At 37.8% G+C, this 17,773-nt stretch overlaps 1 pseudogene; it reads right to left on the bottom strand.

Annotated features, from left to right (window-relative positions):
* Positions 1–2,953: 2,953 nt before the first annotated feature.
* On the bottom strand, positions 2,954–4,365 carry LOC125153753 (ATP synthase subunit alpha, mitochondrial-like; annotated as a pseudogene).
* Between the last annotated feature and the right edge of the window lie 13,408 nt (positions 4,366–17,773).

Genomic DNA, 17,773 nt, shown 5'->3' with positions numbered 1-17,773 from the left:
TCAGTCAGTTAAGCATCTGACTTCAGCTCAGGTCATGATCTCACAGTCCATGAGTTTGACCCCACGTGGCACTCTGCAATAACAGCCCAGAGCCTGGAGCCTGCTTCGGATTCTGTGTGTATCTCTCTCTCTGCTCCTCCCTCACTCATGCTTTGTCTTTCTCTCTCTCTCTCTCTCTCTCTCTCTCTCTCTCTCTCTCTTTCTCTCTCTCTTTCTCAAAAATAAATAAACATCAACAAAAAATTTTAAAGAAAACAAGTGTTAAAACCATGAGACAAGATGTGTTCACTAGGACGTGAACTTAAATAGAGGAGAGGTCCAAAGTTTAAAGCAGGAAGGGAAGGAGGAACCAGGAAAGGAGACTGAATAGAAGCCCAAATAAGCCATAAAAAAAATAAATGAATAAAACACAAGAAAAGGTATTGTCCTGGAAGACAAGTAAAAGAAATATTTCAAGAAGGAGATAGCAAGCAAAATACAAAACTAAATTTAAAAAGAAAATAAAAACCAATATCTAGAATTTGAAAACAAACTGAAACAAATGAGCCTACCTGGTATATCAGTTTGGTGAAAAAACCAGAGAATTATTCCAACTGACCTTTGAACAAAATATTTTGACTATACAGTTTTGTTTTTTGTTTTTTTTGTTTTGAGAGACACAGCCAGCACGAGTTGGAGAGGGGCAGAGAACGGGAGAGAGAGGATTCCAACCAGACTCCACACCGCCAGTGCAGAGCCAGATACGTGGCTCAAACCCTCAAACCCTGAGACCATGACAATAGCCAAAACCAAGAATCTGCCACTTAACCGACTGAGCCACTCAGGCACCCCTTGACTATACAGTTCTGACTGGGATATATTTTTAAGACAAAAAAATTTAAAAAGGCAAACAATCTTAAATTATCTAGTTTCATTTAGTAGTTTCATTGTTAATAGCAACAATTATTATTTTGAAACCAACAAAAGTATATTTTAATATACTACTACTAAGAAACTATGTTAAAGCTGTCAGGGACTTAATGTTCAGCATAAAAAGCTCAGTTAAAAAAAAAAAAAACGTGGTGGGGCGCCTGGGTGGCTCAGTCGGTTAAGCGTCCGACTTTGGCTCAGGTCATGATCACACGGTTCGTGGGTTGGAGGCCTGCGTCAGACTTTGTGCTGACAGCTCAGAGCCTGGAGCCTGAGAATCTGTGTCTCCCTCTCTCTCTGCTCCTTCCCTGCTCATGCTCTCTCTCTCAAAAAATAAATAAATATTAAAATTACTTATTTTCTAGCTCTGTCCACTGAAAAGGCCAGAAGCAATAATAATTCAGTAACAACAAGAATCCCATACTGTGGCCTCAAAACATCATTTCACACTAAAAGGGCTTGGCATTTTCTGTACAGTCAATCCAAGAAATATACCAGTTGAGCTTGGGATATCTTATTGTGCCAGAAAACAAAGAGGCAATCAAAAGATAATACTATCATATCAAACAAATACAGAAGCCTCAAAAGCTTCCCACTTAACACTCAAAATAGAATAATTTGAGTGTCTAACAATTGCAACCAATAGAAACACATTTAATGTGTAAAGCTATGAGTTCATAGTGCTATTCAAAAAAGGAAAAAGAGGGGCACCTGGGTGGCTCGGTCGGTTAAGCATCCAACTTTGGCTCAGGTCATGATCTCACACTTGGTGAGTTCGAGCCCCACGTCAGGCTCTGTGCTAACAGCTCAGACCCTGGAGGCTGTCTTGGATTCTGTGTCTCCCTCTCTCCACCCCTCCCCTGCTCTCTCTCTCTCAAAAATAAATAAACATTAAAAAAAATTTTTTTAAGACAAACAAAAAAGGAAAAAGAGAAAGACCCTGGACACTATGGAGGTTGCTAGGTAATGAACACATTACTGTAAAATTGGATAGTTGAAAGGAAATAATTAAAGATCTGTCCTGTTTTTCTGGTATGAACAGTATTTCAAGGTAACCAAATAATCCTTATGGATGTAAGAAAGTTCTCTACAGAAGACTTCTAGCTAATAAATGAAAACAGAATTATTAAGTCATAAAATCACCATCTTACAACCCATAATTGTTTTCAAATGAATCAGACAGTGGTCAACAAAAGATACCAAAATCATTAAGTAAAAGATAGTTGGGAAACTTTACAATCAGACAGGAATCAGCGTCACCACATGAACACCTTAAGCATACTAAAAGTGAGGCCATCTGACACTATGTGGCTCTTGAGGTGATAAAATAATATGAAGTCTATAACATCACCTATAGTATATTCTCGTCAAGAACCTAAAACTGGAGTGCCTGAGTGTCTCAGTCAGTTAAGCGTCCAACTTCAGCTCAGATCATGATCTCACTGTTCATGAGTTCGAGCCCCTCATGGGGCTCTCTGCTGTCAGCACAGAGCCTACTTTGGACCCTCTGTTCCCCTCTCTCTCTGCCCCTCCCCTGCTTGTGCTCTACCTATAAATAAATAAATAGGTAAATAACTAAATAAACACACAAACAAACATACATTTTAAAAAAAGGAATCTAAAATAGAATTCAATCAAGCCTTTAGCGCTAACTTGTAGACTGCAGGAAATACAGAGGATAGAAAAGCAAATTAAACACAAGATGCAACTGCAACATTCTACAAGACCACCGACCCAGTTTCTTCAAGAAGTAACTCAAATAAAGGAGGGGAAGTGGAGCACTTATGCGAATGAAAAGGGATCCTAGAGACTATAATCACCAAAGGTGGACCCTGTGCAGATTCTGGCTTGCAAAAGTAATAATTGTAAAAAGACATTCTTTGAGATGATAGGGAAATTTGAATAGTTTGTATTACAACTTAAGAAATGTTTATTTCATGTTGTTAGATGTAAATATGGCCTTGGGTTATATAAGGAAAAAAGTTGTCTTTTAAAGCATGATGAAGTGGTTAGAATACAATATCAGGCCTTTTAAGGTTTGCTTTTAAATACTCCAGTCAAAAAACCCCCACAAAAACAAATAAAATAGAAATAGCTCTGGTTTATCAAGATACCCCCTTATACCAGCAAAGGGCCACTTGTTCTTCAGTAGCCACAGGAACATACTGTCCTTGCTTCAGATACTCAGGATGCACATCAGGACCCAAGAGCTGTTGAGTGGCAGCAGGGAGGTCAGAACCGAATCAGGCAAAAGCAGCAACCTCATGATTAAGAGCCAATTCCAGCTTCATGGTACCTGCCACTTGCTTCCTGACCCTGGTTTGGGCAGCAGATCTGACACAGGATACAGACAAGCCAACAGACACCTTTGTAAAACACTTCTGTTTCCAAGATCTGCCCATCAGTGATGGAGGTGACATTCATTAGAATATAAGCACACACATAACCAGCTGTGTTTCTCCGACTGGAAAAGCAGACAAGGAGCCACTACCAAAAGAATCATTCATTTTGTTCTCTCCAGCAGACAGGAGTGTAGTTAAAACATATCGCTAGAATAGGCCTCATGAGCAGCAGAAGTGTGGCGATAAGCAACAGAACATTTGGATAACTCATGATAGATGAACGAAGCATGGTTTCCATTATCCTTAAAATATTCTCCTATAGAACAGCCGGAATAAGGAGTCAGGCACTGATGTGGGGCAGAATCAGCAGTAGCTGAAACCACAATGGTATACTTCATGGCATCTGCATCTGTAAGTCTCTTCACCAACTAGGCAATGTAGATATGATACAGCTTCTTCTTTTCATCAGATGCATCATTGAAATATTTCTGGTTAATGATTACGTCAATCATTGACATTTTGCCAGCCTATTGGCCACCAATAACCAGCTCATGTTGACCATCTATCCACAGACTTAATGCCAGTCTGCACAGAGATTGGAGGAATGATCCCAGGGGCTTTCAGCCAACTTGCCTACAGTTCTTGCAACCCATTACCAATGGCACCTACTATATGACCCAACAGCTTCTTGCCACCTAGAATGCCCACAATGTCTCCTGTCCTCTTCAGGATATCTTCTTCCTTAATTAGTTTTCATTTCCAAACACAGTAACACCAACATTATCAGGTTCCAAGTTCAGAGACTTACCCTTTAAGCTTGTAAGAAAACTCTACCATTTCTTCTGCTTGAACATTCTTTACCCCATGTACTTGAGCAATCACCAATACTTAAGACATACCTAGTCTCTTCAAAGGTCAGCAGAGAGTAAAGCTCCAAGAATAGGCTCTTCAAAAACAGAAGACACCCCAGCAGTTCTAGTCTTCTGAGGACAAATGTTAGGCATGGAGTTTCCTTGTGGCAAGTAAGGATGATCACAAAATGTTTTTGGAGACCAGCCAAGCCTGCTAAGGGAGGATAAAAGCCACAGCCCAAGGTCACATGCACAGACAGCATCTTTTTTTTTTTAAGTTTATTTATTTATTTTTAGTAAATTCTACACCCAACATGGGACTCAAACTAGACCTCAAAATCAAGAGGCACATGCTCTTCTAACTGAGCCAGCTAGGCACCCCCAGACAGGATCTTTAGAGCTCTCCTTAGGTCATTCCTCTCCCGCTGCAGCCTCTGTACTGACACCCAAACAAATATTAACCAAAAGAAATTACACTAGTATTCTGAAATAGTACATTAGTATTATGAGATAATTACATTAGTATCAGACAAAATATACTTTTAAGAAAATTTCTTTTTATGGATAAAGAAAGTTACAACATAAGAATAAAAAGAATACTTCACTAAAAAGATAAAACAATTTTACATAATTTTTAAATTTTTAACTTATTATAAAGTTTTCAAACATATACAAAAATAGGAAAAATGGTACAATGAACACCTATAAATCCACTATTTAGATTCAACCATTGTTAACATTTACATTTTGTCATACCAGCTTTATTGTTTTATCAATGTATCTATATTTTTTTATTATTGTGGTTGATCTGTTTCAAAGTGTCACACACTATGACATTTCATGACAAAATATTTTATACATCTAAAAAAAAAAAAAGAAAAAAAAGGACATTCTCCTATCTAGATACAATGGTATTGTCAGTCCAACAACATAAAAATAACTCCCTAATTTCATCTCATACCCATTCTATATTTAAATTTACCTATGTCCTCAAAATGTTATGCATAGCTCATTTTTTTCATACCACGATTCAATCAAGAATCATTATATTTGATTGCTATGTCTTTTTTTAGTGTTTATTTATTTTTTGAGAGAGAAAGCAAGCCGAGGAGAGGCAAAGAGAGAAGGAGAGAGAAATCCCAAGCAGGCTCCATGCTGTCAGCACAGAGCCTGACATGTGGGTGGAACCCATAAACCATGAGATCATGACCTGAGCCAAAACCAAGAGTTGGATGTTTTACTGACTAAGCCACCCAGGCGCCCCTGATTTTTATATCTCTTAAATTTCTATTTAATGTGTAGCTATTACCTCTCCCCTATTTTTAGGAAATCCCATTTCTAAGAATCTACACCAAAGATAACACCAGCAAAAATGTTCAATTTATTTTTTTATTGATGTATAATTGACACACATTATACTAGTTTCAGGTATACAACATAATGATTCCATATTTGTATATATTGTGAAATGATCACCACAATAAGTCAAGTTAATATCCATCACCGTACATAGTTACAGAATTTTTTTGTGTGATGTGAACTTTTATGACTTACTCTTTTAGCAACTTTCATATATGCAATATAGTATTACTAACTGTAGTCGCCATGCTGCAAATTACATTCTCATGACTTATAGCTGGAAGTTTGGTTTTCTTAAATATTTTTTTAAGTTTATTTATTTATTTTGAGGGGGACTGGAGGGGCAGAGAGAGAGGGAGAATTTCAAGAAGGCTCCATGCTCAGTGGGGAGCTGAATCTCGGGATGGAGAGATCACAACCTGAGCCCATATCAAGAATATTGGATGCTTAACCAACTGAGCCACCCAGGTGCCCCTTATAACTGGAAGTTTGTACCTTTTGATTCCCTTTATTCATTTGCCCATCCCTAAAACCTGCCTGTGGCAACCACCAGTCTGTTCTCTATATTTATGAGCTTGGTTTTATTTTATTTTTCCTTTGTTTGTTTTGCTTTTTAGATTACACATGTACATGAGATCATTACCAACAAACAACAAAAAAATTAAGCACATATGTAGAAAGTTATTCCCTTCAGCACTATTTGTTCCAGCAAAAAGACTGGAAACAAACCAAACATCCATTAATAGGGAGCTAGTTGCATGAACAGCCATATAATGAAGTCCTACGTAGCAGTAAAAATAAATAAATAAATAAATAAATAAATAAATAAATAAATAAACAAACGAGGAAAATCTCTTGAATAACTGCTATGAAATCATCTCCAGAATATATTATAAAATGCAAAAATCATGTCGCAGACAATGTATATAGAACCCTACCTTTTAACTAAGAAATAACCAAGAGCAAAGCAAAAATAAATAAAAAATAAAAAGCAACATCATTACAGAACATACTGTAGATATTAAAAAATACTGTTATTAACAACAACTTTATACCAATAAACCTGAAAATTTAAATGAACAAAAAAAATTTAGGGAAAGACCAACTTACTAAAACTAATACAAAGATAAAATCTAAATAAGGGTACCTGGCTGGCTCATTTGGTAGAGCCCCTAGTTGGGTGCAGAGATTACTTACAAATAAAATCTTCAAAAAAAAAATTAAATTAAAAAAAATCTAAATAGCCGTATACCTATCAAAGAAAATGAGCCCAAATTTAAAGACACTCCCCAGGAGCACCTGGGTGGCTCAGTCGGTTGAGCAGCTGACTTCGGCTCAGGTCATGATCTCGCGGTCCGTGAGTTCGAGCCCTGCATTGGGCTCTGTGCTGACAGCTCAGAGCCTGGAGCCTGTTTCAGATTCTGTGTCTCCCTCTCTCTGACCCTCCCCTGTTCATGCTCTGTCTCTCCCTGTCTCAAAAATAAATAAAATGTTAAAAAAAAAAATTTTAAAGACACTCCCCAGAAGAAATCTCAAGGCCACATCCTTCACTAGCAACTTCTTCTAAATTAACAAAGAAATAACATCAGTCTTACACACAGTCTTTTAGAGAATATTTCTCAATTTATTTCATGACACCAGAATAAACTCAATACCAAAACTAAAGAAGGGTTTATAAGGAAAGAAAATTACAGACCAATTTTGCTCATAAATCTCATAAATCTATTGTTTTAAACATCCCTAATACAAAACAGTAGCAAATTGAATCTAATAACACATAAAAAAGAATATGTTATAACCTTGAAAGCAAGATTGCTTTCATATTTGAAAATGAGCCAATGCAATTCACCACATTAATGGAATAAAGAGGGGCATCTGGATGGCTCAGTCAGTTAAGCATCCAACTCTTGGTTTCAGTTCAGGTCATAATCTCATGGTTCATGGGTTCAAGCCCCACATCTGGCTCCAAACTGACAGTGCAAAGCCTGCTTGGGATTCTCTCTCTCTCTCTCTCTCTCTCTCTCTCTCTCTCTCTCCCTCCCTTTCTCTCAAAATAAATAAATAAACTACTTTTAGAAAAAAATTGAATAAAGAAACCCATACAAACTGACAGAAATATGAAATAGAAATTAAAAACCAGTTCTAACCAGGTGCCTGAGGGTTGTATAATAAATCTATAATACAAGCAAAAAAAAAATACACAATTATTTCCAGGGAACCAGTTAACACCTTGGTTTAGGATAGTGCCAAGAAATGACTCTCTCCTCTGGGCTAGGCTTTACTTCCTTTAGAAGTAGCAATGAAACAAGTTTTGGGACATCAAAAGACAGAGATCGGTCAAGGGTTTCCTATTACTCCCTCTATTCTCTGTCTTAAAGACAATGTTTTTTTCATCCATCTGCTGATGGAATAAATTTTTTTCCCAGTATACACACGAGCAGTTCAGGACTCCCACTCACATGATTTCACAAGTTTGTTCACAATCTACAGTTAAGTTCTATAAGCATGATGGGGTGAAAGATTCAAAGGAATGAGGTATTATGACCTTTTATTACCAATTACCTATCCTGAACATGAGGGAATGTGGAGACATCCAGTCAAAACTCTATCACCAGTAAGAATGTGAAACGGCACAACCACTTCATGAAAAAAAAAAGGGGGGGGGGGGTATTTCTTAATATACTTAGCATATGACCAGTAATTTCACTTATTTCTCCAAAAGAAATGAAAATTTATGTTCACAAAAACACTTGTATAATTATAGCAGCTATATATTTTAAAATTTTTTACAGTTTATTTATTTTTTCTGAGAGAAAGAGAGAGATGCTCAAGTGGGGTAAGGGCAGACAGAGGGACAGAAAATCCCAAGTAGCTTCACACTCACTGCCAGCGCAGAGCCCAACGCAGGGCTTGAACTCACAAACCGTGAAATTATGACCTGAGCCGAGATCAAGAGTGTCGCTTAACCGACTGAGCCCCCCAGGTGCCCCTATAACAGCTTTATGTTTAACAGCCAAAACCTAAAAACAGTTCAGGTATGCATCAACAGGAAAAAGAATATACAAACTGGGCTACATTCATATGATGAACTCCTACTACTCAACACTAAACAAATTACTGATGCATGCAACAATATAAATGAAAATCAAAAACATTATGATGAGCGGAAACAGCCAAATACAAAAGTACATAGTGTATGATTCCATTTATATGACATTCTCAAATAGGTGACATTAATCTATGGTGGAAAAAATTGAGATGAGGGTTGGGGTAAGATGTGATTAGAAGATGGTATGAGAGAAGTTTGGTGTGACAATAATGCTCCATATAAGAGGAGTCTGGGTAGCAGGTTAATGTATTTGTCAAAACTTAGCTAGCCTACACTTAAAATGTGTGCATTTTATTATATATAAATTTCACATTCAACAAAAAAAACCTTTAAATGTTGAACGCTAGTTAGTGACATGCATGCTAAAGTTCTTCAGGGGAAGTGTGCTGATAACTGTAATTTGCTTCAAAAAGCATCAACAAATAAAATGGATTCATAGATGTGATGAAGTACAATAAAAGATGGTAGAATCTAGACGCTAGACATATTATTTCAACCTTGCTGCAGGTTTGAAATGTTCATAATAAAATGTTAAAGACAAATTTAAAACTCTGTTGCCTTGTTTGAAACAGGTTCAGTGAGGAAGTTTTCTCCAAGCAGATATATTAAGTAGCAAGTACGCATAATTTGAAGAAATAAAGGGACTTGTCACAAGAAATTGAAAAACATTATAAATTTTCATTCCTTTCAAGCAATGTATAGTCTTCAGGAGGGGCACCTGGGTGGCTCGGGTAGTTAAATGTCCGACTTTGGCTCAGATCATGATTTCATGGTTCATGGGTTCACGTCAGGCTCTGTGCTCACAGCTCAGATCCTGGAGCCTGCTTCAGGTTCTGTGTCTCCCTCTTTCTCTCTGGCCCTCCCCTGCTCACACACTCTCTCTCTCTCTCAAAAATAAAATAAAACATTAAAAAAAAATCAGTCTTCAGGATAGGATGTGCACAGTTCTTAGTGTCACTTAGAAATATTAGTTGATAGTCATAATTTGATAGTGCCATTTGTTTTCTATAAAAAATGAGAAAATCATTAGTTTCATAGTAACTCTATAAAGAGAAATTTGACCAAGGATCTCCCAGAACATGACTTGAATTTATTAGTAAAGCAGTTATATTTTATATTTTAGTTTCTTCTAATTATCGCCCTAAACTGGAAAAAAAAAAGGGGGGGGGGAAGTCCTATATATCTTTTCCAGTATACAATTTTTTCTCCTTGTAGGTAACGGCAAACAAGACATCTGTTCCAATTATTTTTCTTCTTAAATCAAGCAAAATGAGAACAGCACCATTTAAATTATAATCTGTATAATCATACTATATTGGAGGCTTTAAAACATTTTTTAAACCTCAACTTACCTAACAAACATTTTACATCTTGACTCAGAAAACACACACTCACATAGATCCGAATCAGAAGTTTCAGGGAACACTTACCCTTATTACTGATGATGGAATCGGATATTTCAATTTTATTCCATTACTTCAAAATGCTGGTCACAAACCACTAAATTGATTTCATATCTTCCTGATGGATCACAACCTGTCATTTGAAATATTGCACTACCTAGTCCCTAAGGTTTTTCAGACAAGAAGTCCTGGGTATAGACTGCACTGTGAAACAGTCTAAGAACTGTAGGAATATCAAATATCTTTCTATTGCTTTGTGTGCGCTAATCCACAGTCTCCGTTTCTCATGTTACGTTACATTAACAAATAAATATCGAACACCTACTTTGTACAAGGCCTCCTCCTAGGAACTTGAGATAAACAATCTGATTATTCTTTTTTATATTTTCTTTTTAAGACCTCACAGGACCTTAGACACACTCCATCTATTGTACCAAACCCCACAGGGTCACACAGGATAGCATCATCAGTGTTTTGGAGATAGAGGCACTGAGTCAGAAATTACATATTTCCAAAAGTCATACTGATAAAACATGGAAGTTAAGAGTCAAATTTTCTCAACTTCAATTTAAAAAATCTAAAGTATTTTAAAACAATCAACTTCAAAATAATATTTATTTTCTATATTAGAATACATAATAAGGGGCACCTGGGTGGCTTGGTCAGTTAAGGGTCCAACTTTTGATCCCAGCTCAGGTCTTGATCTCAGGGTTGAGTTCAAGCCTTGCACTGGGCTCTGTGCTGGGCATGAAGTCTACTTAAAAACAAAACAAAACAAAACAAACAAACACAAACAGCACATAATGACTTTATACACACACACACACACACACACACACACACACACACACACATAGAAATAACAAGTCACCTGGGTGACTCAGTCGGTTAAGTGAAGTGTCCCACTCACTTTTGGCTCAGGTCATGGGATCGAGCCTCATATCAGTCTCCCTGTGGAGCCTGCTTGGGATTCTCTCTCTCTCTCTCTCTCTCTCTCTCTCTCTCTCTCTCTCTCCCTCTGTCTCTCTCCCCTGCTCTCATGTACTCTCTCTCAAATTAAAAAGAAAGAAAGAAAGAAAGAAAGAAAGAAAGAAAGAAAGAAAGAAAGAACGAACTAGGATAAAAGGTTTGATAACGTCCTTCTTAAATTATATCCACCTATCACCATATATTCAGCATCTACTCTGTGCCAGATATTGTGCACTCAATACTTTTGGACTGACTCTCCGAGTTCAGATTTGAAGAAAAGAGTAAATGGGGAGGTTTTCCTCCTTTTCAAACTCATGAAGAAGAAAACTTGATCATTCTATAAAGAGGGCAGAGCAGCCACTTCTGCAGGCACCGGGGACCTGACCGTCTCTGAACATACCAGAAAAGCCTCTGGCTTTGGAACAGGTAGCGAGGGAAGGCTGCTGTAGAAGTGGTGCTTTAGCAGAGACCTGAAGAATGAGAAGAAGCCACTCATGCAAAGTGCTGAGAGAAGAGCATTCCAGACAGAGGCAAGAGCGTGAAGGAATGACAGAATGCATGAAATAGAGACCACAAGTGATAGGAGATTCCAGAGAAAAGGGATCAGTCCTTTAAGGTTGGGAATCAGAAACTTGGGAGTCCTAAGTATGTAAAACTAGAGAGCATACCAGAAAAGGAGCAGGCATTCCAGGCAAGGAAATGGAAAAGAGCAAATCTGAACTATATGATGTAAAACAGGGCAGGCAAAACCTGACAAACAGGAAACAATAATCGGATTGTTTCCTAGTTGTGACCAGTTCTGGGCTTGGCTTCATCTGTTTGGAATTCCAACAGAACATTCTCAGATGGCCAAAGGGCTCCAGCTGTGACTAGAGTTGGAACACTGTTTCCATGTGGCCAGCACTCACGCCTTACTTGCAAGCCCAAATTCACAAGCAAGAAATACTAGTTATTTTGGTTTTGCAGGAGCAAAGGAAAATACTTTCCATCTGGCCTGAGTTGTGAAGAAACCAATTCTTCCTACTCTGAAGCCAGTATATGTAAAGTGTAGACTCCCTGAAAAAGAAACGTATGGAAGATACAGCTTAAATCTTCCTGAGGGTAAAAGAAGGACCCGAGGTCATCATTTTCCTGGTAAAGCTAACTGAGCCCTAATCAACAATAAGAAAAATTTCCTCCTTTTAGAGTTGTGGCCTTGGCTTCCTTTTTAGCCTCAGGAAAACTTTATCATTCGAGAAACACAGGGCAGAGCAGCCACTTGTGTGGTCAGTCTCTCAGCCCCTGAGATGAGGCTCTGTGTCAGAAAAGCCACTTGTTCTAATCAGAAAAAGAGTTACCTCTCTTCTGCTGTTGACCATGGTTATTTGGTACTATATTAAAAACCAACAATACATGAGAGGGAAGAAGATAAAAGGAAGAATTGAGCCATGCAGAGAGATAGAAAGTGATTTTAACTTAAAATTCTCAATAGTCATACCACATTCCCCGGGAGAGTTTAATTCCAAGTGCCACTTAGTTATTTTCCAAGGCAGAAAATGACAGCAGACTATCTGAGGAGAAAAAGAGAACAAACTACATTAATATATCAAAACCACCCCCCACCCCAGCTTCTGCCTGCCTTCCTCCTACAAGTGTGTCTTTGCCAGGAAGCTAAAAGGAGAAGGGTATTTGCAGCTAAAAGACACTTTTAGAGTTTGCAATAAGCAATCTTTACATTCTTTACATTTTTAAATACATCAAGTTCAGGGGGGAAGACCAAAGAGCTGCCCTTTTATTATATGGGGCAAGTAATAATTGACAATGCTTAAAATAAGGATTTCCATGTCACTTTTTACCTCACTTCTCTATAGAGATGTCAATTCCAGTCTCATGACCAGTGTGTGGACCATGTGCCATGGGCAAGCTTTGGAGAAATGACTAGGTTTTTGTTTTTTTAAATGTTTATTTATTTATTTTGAGAGAGACAGAGAGAGAGAAAGAGAGCATGGATGCAGGGAAGGGGCAGAGAGAGAGTCCCAAGAAGGCTCCATGCTGTCAGTGCAGAACCCCACACAGGACAGGACTCAAACTCACGAACCATGAGATTATGACCTGAGGCAAAATTAAGAGTGGGAGGCTTAACTGACTGAGCCACGCAGGCACCCCAAGAGAAATGGCTGGAAGTTTTTAAGCCTCTGAATATATATACATATATACATATATATACACATGTATATGTGTGTGTATATGTACATATACATATACATATACATATACATACATACTTTTTTTTTTTAAAGACAGAGGACACAAGTGAACAAAGAGCAGAGAGGGAGAGACAGAGGGAGAGAAAGAAGTGGTGCTCATCCCAAGCAGGGCTCGAACTTACCCAATGCAGGGCTCGTGCTCAGGAACCATGAGATCATGACCTAAGCCAAAGTCCAATGCTTTACTGAGTCACCCAGGCACCCCAAAGCTCTGTTAGTATTTCAGAAAACTCAAGAGATACTATGTGAAACTCTTAAATCAAGTCATTATGAGACAATTTCAGTCTCCTTTAAAAGTCATCAAATGGTTCATCTGAAAAACCTAGAGAGATTAAAAGGAGAAAAATAGACCAACAGAGTAGTGTTGAATCCCACTCTGTCTAGCCTCTAGGAAGTGGAAAATTATAAGAAATATTTTGGCCCCAGAAAAATCCCTAACCTAAACATTGCAAATAAAATGTTAGTACTAGATTTTACAGTGACAGAGAACGGCTGTAGGTGAATTGATAGTGCCCCGAATCCCACGGTGAGTACAAAAAATGGCCCTGACACCTGTTAGGATGAGCACTGGGTGTTGTATGGAAACCAATTTGACAATACATTTCATAATTTAAAAAATTAAAATAAAATTTAAAAATGGCCCTGAGGGCAGACTGAGAAGATACTGTTCACCCTGGAAGAAATCTGCACAAAGCCAACCCCTCCCTTCCCTTCATTCTAAGATTGGATGTAAGAGACAGTACAATAGCAGGCTCATTTTTAAACTCCCAAATACAATAGCTTGGTGCTCCCAACCAATTCTGCAGGAATGGGTTTATTTCCTATGATCCCCATACCCTGGCCATCCTGGGCTCAGGATCCTGGGTGGTGGGCTACCATCAATGCCTGGGCACCAAATGCATATTGTGTGATGCCCTGCAGACTCCGTGCTTGCTGCTGACCCAGGCCTTTAAGAGCAGAGTAAGGAGTGAAAAGAGAAGCAGATCTTTCTTTTGGATCAAAGGAGAGAAATTCCTATGTCCTAGGAGCAACACGGACTATACTTAAGCCAAGATTAGTAGAATAGATGGTAAGACATGGTGCTAACAGTACAAACTCTGGAGACAGACCTTTCTGGGTTTGAGTCTCTACTGTATGGTCTGTAAGACCTGTGACCAGAGCTCCCCCATCCAGTTTTTCTGCACCAGAGTCCCTTATTTAGAAAATGGGGGTAATAGGGGCGCCTGGGTGGCGCAGTCGGTTAAGCGTCCGACTTCAGCCAGGTCACGATCTCGCACTCCGTGAGTTCGAGCCCCGCGTCGGGCTCTGGGCTTATGGCTCAGAGCCTGGAGCCTGTTTCCGATTCGTGTCTCCCTCTCTCTCTGCCCCTCCCCCGTTCATGCTCTGTCTCTCTCTGTCCCAAAAATAAATAAACGTTGAAAAAAAAAAAAATTTAAAAAAAAAAAAAAGAAAATGGGGGTAATAGAACCTCATAAAGTTGTTTTGGAGATTAAACAAGATACTGTACATGAAGAGCACAGCACAGGGCACAGCCCTTTGTAGATGCTCAATAACTGTTATTACCACAGAGATCCCACTGAATGAGAGGCATGATTAAAAACAAATTCTCCAAATCCTTCCTGCTCTAAATCTTTCCCCCTGAAGCACATTCCAGTTTTGAATAGTTTTAATATAGGATGTGTAGAGATTCTGCCAGGAGGCAGGCCAGTGGCCCTTACCTAGCAGAGGTCCTTTTTTTGTGTCTTCCTGCTTCAATCATCCACTGGAGGCTTTTGAAATGAAACTCCCAATTCAGGCTCAAAGAAAAAGAATAAAAGGGAATTTTTTCTCTCCTTTTCAAACTCATGAAAACGAGAAACAAATAAGCAAATAAAAAAACCCATATTTATCTCAAAACTGAAGATAACCTAATGCTATGCGGAAATTCCCAAACACCAGCGGCTCAAAATGTTTTGTTCCCTTGGGCCTTGATACCATATCTACCATGACACCCTCTCACCTAAAAAGACTCCTCCAAACCAGTTTGTTTCTTTGAGTGAAAAATTGGTAAACATTAAAGAAAGGGTGGGTGGGTGGATGAATTAATCACCTGAGAAAGTTAAATGAAAAATGATTTATTTAAATAAATGATGCTGCTAATCAACAATTAGAAGCAATGTGAAAGTTATCCTTGACCTAAGGATTCAAAGGAGGTCCTAAATTCATTCTGGAAATATGTTTGAAAAATACTGACATTGGTGAAATCGAAAAAGACATCAAAAAAAAATTGGAGGGGGAAAGTGGGTGATGGGCATTGAGGAGGGCACCTGTTGAGATGAGCACTGGGTGTTGTATGGAAACCAATTTGACAATAAATTACATACATACATACAAACATACATACATACATACATACATACATACTAAAAAAAATCTTTAGAGCCTAACTTCCTTACTTAAACACAGACTAATATTATTGATCCATTTTAAGCCAAAAGGTGCAAAATGACAGACTTGATCTGATTAACCACAACTCTGACCACTAACCTGCTCTATAACTCAATTAATGGATTAGCCATTCTACATTTTATTCCCAGTCTTTCTCCTACCCTGCAAAATGCTTCTACCCTCTTGTTTATCACATAAAACAAGGTCTGAGGATGGTCACCCATTTCAGACTTTTGTCATTGTAATTCTATGCAAATGGAGATATTTCACCACTTTGTCTCCCCCAAATTGCTAATCACACTTTACTGGGTTACCCAATACCACCCAAAATAATGACAGCATGGAGTAATGCAAAGAGGACAAGCTTTAAACTTGTCCCATACCTACGTCTAAATCTTTTATCTGCAAACAAAATGTCTAATAATTGACTGAAAGATGTATCAATGGTGATATAGCCACAAAGTAGAATAGCCATGAAAGTTATATACTTAATGACTTGGAAAGAAGTTCATACATTATACAAAAAGAATACAATGTATGGTATAATCTTTAAAAATATAAATAAAGGTATCGATACACAAAGCAAAAGGCATAGAATGGCTTAGTAACTAGTTTTAACAAATATTTATCAGGCACCTATTATGTGTCAGACACAGTCGCATGTGCCCAGATTATATCAGTGAACAGAATGAAGTCCTTGCCTTCACAGAGCCTAGATTCTAAGAAGCAACAGAAAAAAAACACAATACATTAATATACAATTTAATGTTAGGTATATCACAATTATGACAAAAAGTAAAAAGGGAAAAAAGAGTGCCAGAGGCATGTTAATTAGGTAGGTGGTCAGAGACACATTTGAGCCAACACCTGAGAATATTGTGGAAGGGGAAGGGAAGATGGGAGGGGAGGGAGGGGAAGCATGAAGATATCTGGGAATAGAGGAATATCACATTGAAGTCGCTGAGGCAAAAGCATGGAAGAGAAAGTCCCAGGAAGAGAAAGTCAGTATGGTTGAAGAGGAATTAAGAAGGAAAAGGGTAGTTAAAGATGAAGTGAGGAGGCAGATAGGAACAAATTAGGGCTTGTGAGGCCACAGCGAGAACACTGGATTTTATTTTAAGTAGAAACAATACAGAGTGTGGGCAGGGGAGATCAGATTCACATTTATATGCTAAAATGTCAATAGCAGTTGTCTGTAGGTAGAAAAATTTCAGATTTGTCCTCCCATTGTTTTTCTATATTTATTCTTATTTTCATATTTTCTTTCTCTCCTCTCTAGCTCTTGAGCTGTCTCAAAAGATGACTCTACCATGCCCCCAGCCAAAACTTAAGAATCATTCTGGGCTTTCAATTATTTAAAAATTAGTTTCAATTAACTCATTCATTCATTCATGCATTCATTCATTGTCTCTTTCATAACATGTCCTCTTTTCAGGTAAACATTTCTCTTAAAAAAAAAAAGGATAACAATTTAATTACATCGATAGCTATTCAGCAGAAAGTGGTTGAAAACAGAACAGTGTTTGCAATTAAACCAAATGTACAAGTCAGAGGTTCTTATGTACGCTGTTAACACTTTAGTCTTCTGAGACAGAATTAAATAAGATGAGGCAGATTCTATACATTTAAAATAAAGAACATGGTGTCACTAAAAAGGCAGACCTGAGCCTCTATAGTCTACCTAACTCCACAGTCAAGGTCCTAAGTATTTCTTGAAGACAAATGAGACCCAAGTTATCATCAACTATGTAAAATAATGTTTAAATTACTTTTTTGCCAGTATACTGCTTAAAGATATTCTGAAATAACCCAAAATTACTCTGAAATAAATATGAAAGTTTAAATATGTTTCGTGACACCCTTTGTGTTAACGTCCTGATTAATTAAGATTAATTGAAGATATAAATACTACAGTATGACCTTTAAAAACTCAATAGTAAACTTCAACTTGAGGGTACAAACCTAGGAACCACCTCTGATCATAATCCTCAGACTTACTCCCATCAAATCCTGAACTCAAACTCTCCTACCATGAACAAAGCAATTTTCCACTGTTTTCTTTTGATAAAACAAAACCCCCAGTTATGTAAGATTCCTTTCAATCACTTACCACTTTTTAAATGCACAACCACCATTAAAGAAAAAAACTTATCACACC

This window comes from Prionailurus viverrinus, chromosome A2 (genome assembly GCF_022837055.1).
Source record: "Prionailurus viverrinus isolate Anna chromosome A2, UM_Priviv_1.0, whole genome shotgun sequence".
Classification (NCBI taxonomy): domain Eukaryota; kingdom Metazoa; phylum Chordata; class Mammalia; order Carnivora; family Felidae; genus Prionailurus; species Prionailurus viverrinus.
This window is presented reverse-complemented; position numbering and strand designations above follow the sequence as displayed.